Raw genomic sequence first — 4,549 nt, 5'->3', positions numbered from 1 at the left:
CAAACTACTCCATTTTATTCAGAACTCACGCTCATTGTCGGTCAGGTTCTCTGACCACGCTTGGTTATACGCAATTCCGCTCAATCTCCGGCGCTTGTCCCAGTCAGTCCAGCTTGTGCCCGAAGGCCTCTGGCATTATGCCATCGAAGAGGCTACCCCTCAAAAGCCCCCCGGCCTGGAGCCTATCAAAAAGTCTCCGCGGGGGTGTCACTTGAGGTGGCACCCCTCCAAGCTGCTGGTGTGCAGACTCTAATCTGGGAGAACCGGGTTTGATTCCCCACTCCTCCACTTGCACCTGCTGATGTGACCTTGGGTCAGTCACAAGCTCTGGCACAGCTGTCCTTGAAAAAGAGCAGTTTGTGTCAGAGTTCTCTCAGCCCCACCCACCTCACAGGGTGTCTGTTGTGGGGAGGGGAAGGGAAAGGAGTTTGTAAGCCGCTCTGAGACACCTTTGGGTAGTGAAGGGCGGGGTATAAATCCAATCTCCTCCTCCTCCTCCTCCTCATTGTGGGGAGAGCGTCCGCTATCGCTGTTCCGTAGACTGGAAGTCCCTATGTAGGCATTCCTATGGTGGTTTCTTTATGGGTTTCGCTCTTCTTGAGGGTGGTTGTGCCTGCAGTAGTCTTGGATTCTTTGGATGATATCCCTTTAGGATAACATAAAAGGGGAATTTGGTATCTCAGAAAAAAAAATGAATGTCCCATGTTGCAGCTTTTTCCTATTTAAAGGTCCAGAGGTACTTTGCCCAGGAGAGGTACGTTTAAAGTGTGACACATCGTCTCTGCATCGCCAGTGGTTGGTGAGACTATCTGAAACTCTTTCTTGCATTTCAGACACACAAAGCCACTCATATTTTCAATTATTCCTATCACCGACAGCTTCACCTTACAGCAGAAATTTATCTCTTTCCCAACATCCTGAAGTGCCACTTCCTGGGGTGTGATGATGATCACCACTCCATCTATACAGGTAACGCTGAGATAGTGCACTATAGACAGGTGTTCATCGGAGGTCCCTGGATGCGTATCTACGATCAGGTAGACAATTTTGCCCCAGTCCATGTCCCAGTAAAAGTAAAGGTAAAGGTTTCCTTTGCTCAAAAGCTAGTCGAATCCAACTCTAGGGGGCGGTGCTCATCTCCATTCCCAAGTCAAAGAACCAGTGCTGTCCGAAAATGTTTCCGTGGCCATGTGGCTGGCATGACTAAACGCCAAGGCACATGGAACACTGTTACCTTCCCACTGAAGTGGTACCTATTTATCTACTTGCAATTTCTTGCTTTCGAACTGCTAGGTCCCAGAGAAACTGCTTAGTCATTCCATTCTTTTTGGGTCCTCTCCAAATAACAACATCATCAGGGCTACTGAGCAAGGACCCCACCAACATCACAACTAGATTTTCTCCAACATCCACAGGAGATCAGCCAGACTCACTTTGGTGAACCAGCTCCCTCTTCTAGGCTCATTATTTTTGGTATTGACGGTCTGCAGATTTCAATGTCCAGGAAAGCAATCTGCTTGGTTTCGTCTTCTGCCAAGCCATGAGCCAGGTGAGCAGAGAAGGTGCTCTTGCCAACACCTCCCTTCCCAGACAACACCGGGATCTAGTGCTTCACAGTTTTCATCTTCTCCTCGATTTCTTTGATAGCTGGGTCGGGGCCAACGGTCTTCTTGGCTGAGGCTTGGTTGGGACATCCCTGGCAGGCAGCGGCCTTGCCTGCCTGTTTGCTGCCAGTGCCTGGGCACTTGAGACTCAGGCCCATCACTGCTGCCGCTTCCTGTCACTGTGGGGCAGCACGTCCACCAATGCTGGATCAGCCCTCTCTATGAAGAAGAAGAGGAGGAGATTGGATTTATACCCTGCCCTTCACTTGGAGTCTCAGAGCGGCTTACAAACTCCTTTCCCTTCCCCTCCCCACAACAGACACCCTGTGAGGTAGGCGGGGCTGAGAGAACTCTGACACAAATGGCTCTTTTTCAAGGACAGCTGTGCCAGAGCTTGTGACTGACTCAAGGTCACATCAGCAGGTGCAAGTGGAGGAGTGGGGAATCAAACCCGGTTCTCCCAGATTAGAGTCAGCACACTTAACCACTACACCAAACTGGCTCTGACTGTTATTTCTATTTCCATTTCATTGTATCTGAAGAAGTGTGCATGTACACTAAGGCTCATACCTTGAATAAAACTTTGTTGGTCTTAATGGTGCCACTGGACTCAATCTTTGTTCTGCCATTTAAATTGTTTCAGTTAAAGCGGGCTCCTAATCCTTCCCTCAGGTTCTTGGGCTGAGCCAAAAGCCAAAATATCGTACTCTGACAGGGTGGGACAGCCAGAGCTCTTCAGCAAAGAAGAAAACACATTACGAGGGTGGTTCAGCCCATAAAGGGAATGAAAAACATGAAAAAATTTGCCTCTGAGGGAGGGAAGTGGACGTGGCCATCATAGAAACCAACTTCTAAATAAATACATATTCTGTGTTGCTAATATACAGTTCCTGCCTGAGTGATCTCCATATTCTGTTTGCACCACAAAACGTACCTCATGGGAACAAACCCTAAACCTATATATTTGCTGCCTTTAGAATACCTGGTAACTGAAGGGAAGGTTTATGGTTTAAAACAAACCTAGTTCCCCAAAAAACAAAGGAGGCAGAGTCGGGCCCCTCAGTTGCAACCACAAAGCCTCTTCCTGGAGCAAAATTTTAGAAGTGACAGCTGAGCCCTGAGTTGTTTGTAAAGATCTTGTGTCCGCCTGCACCATTACAGTCTGACACTGCAGAGAGGGAGAGGGAGCTCTTGGGAGCAAGATGTGAGTTTCAGACTATAAATACTCTGTGACATATAAGGATGAATTCCTTCAAAGAGCACTGTTTCAATAGAAGAAACCATTCAGAACTGGAAGACCTCATGCATGCTAACTTTTGCTGGCATTGTGTTTCCATTTTTACTTACTTACTTATTTTCTATTAACAGCCTAACCATGGCTGCGGTCACACGGAGCATTAGCCACGCTACAGAGACAGAAGATAGGTGGATTTTCCGGGCACAATCAAACCACAACATTTGGGAAGCCTAGAGCTCCCGTGGCTAACCCGAGGCTTCCCGCCGAAGATGCGCCGTAAAAAACTAGTACCTCCGAGGTACTAGTTTCTGGAAACCGCAGGGCAAGGGCGGGCGTCTGATCGCGTTTCCGGTGGTAGGTCATGGCATCCGGCGCCCGCCCATGTCCCATCGCGAAAAGGTTTTTTTCCCAAGTCTCCACGGTATGCACACAAGCACCCAACGGCGCATGCGCACACTTCAGTTTTTAAAAACCCCACAACCCCCGCCGCGCCGCTTCTTTGCCGCGCCGCAGGATTGACGTATGATCGGCACCTCCCCCCGAACCACGGGACGTCGGCTGGACGTTTGATCCGGCAGCCGCGCGGTTGTTCTCTCTGGCCCGTGTGACCGGGGCCCATGTTATTTATTTCAAAAAATTATAGCCTATTTTAGTTCTGTACTTGGGCCAGTTGTACAAAACTAAAAGATTTAAAGTATATATATATTGTAAATCTAATGCAACAGCAGACTGGAAACAGTTATTTGGAAGTAAATTCCACTGAATGGCATTCAATGAATGGTATTCAGTGAGATAGATAAGATGGCAAATGGGAGAATGTTATAAGTCACTTGGGTCTTCAGTGGGAAAGAAAGTGGGATGCAATAAATGAAGTAAATAAATCAATCCCCATAGGATTGCAATATAAATCTTAGAATGGTAATCTAATCTGCAGGGATGATGCATGTGAAATTTATCCCATTGCTGTGTTCCAATGGCAGAAAAAGATTCACTTGGTTAGTCCAGTATGATGAGGCTGGTGTTCAAACCACAAAGACTGGAGTGGCTAGTGCAAACAGGTGGCAATCTTTGCATTTAGTGAAAGGAATGTTTTATGTAAACGTCAGGCAATGGTTAGTCAAGTTGCCCCACATGGAAGCTTGTCTAATACTATTTGGCTTTATGGTCTCCAGGGGATGTATTTGGAATCAGGTGAACTAGCACCAAACAGATTTGAATTTGTACCACCACACCCGCTGTTATCCTCTACTACTATGGACACCATGCATCTCTTGACCTTGTTTCCCCTTATAATTCCAATCTGAGGCTATGTGAGGTGAGGGTGAGGTGAGGTGCCTTGTGTCCTAGCCACCAGGTGGTGGTGGGCAAGTCGGTCTAATAACACAATCAGAGGTAAAGTCAGAAGGCAGTCCAAGGTCTCAGTCCAGGGTACCATTACGCATTCCAAAAGGCAGAGTCAAAAACACTAGAAAGGGTCAGGAAACAAGAAAGGCTACACAACAGACGTGGCAACCAGTGGGGGAGTCAGCACAACTGCAGACACATTAATCCCACACTAGCTGCAGCTGCAGGGTGTGTGTGTCATATATCAGTCTCTTATAGTAGTTCCTTAGCAGCAGGGAGTCAGTGGGCTAGTCCTAGCCTTTCACCTCCTCTGCTGCTGGGGTGCTTCAAGAGACTGTAGGGTTGCCAACCTGAACACTTTGGG

General features: G+C 47.8%; 1 pseudogene; it reads right to left on the bottom strand.

The window, feature by feature from the left end:
* Positions 1-579: 579 nt before the first annotated feature.
* On the bottom strand, positions 580-1,762 carry LOC107111204 (annotated as a pseudogene).
* Positions 1,763-4,549: the final 2,787 nt, after the last annotated feature.

The sequence above is a fragment of the Gekko japonicus genome, unplaced genomic scaffold (genome assembly GCF_001447785.1).
Source record: "Gekko japonicus isolate JY-2015 unplaced genomic scaffold, Gekko_japonicus_V1.1 scaffold2123, whole genome shotgun sequence".
Classification (NCBI taxonomy): domain Eukaryota; kingdom Metazoa; phylum Chordata; class Lepidosauria; order Squamata; family Gekkonidae; genus Gekko; species Gekko japonicus.
This window is presented reverse-complemented; position numbering and strand designations above follow the sequence as displayed.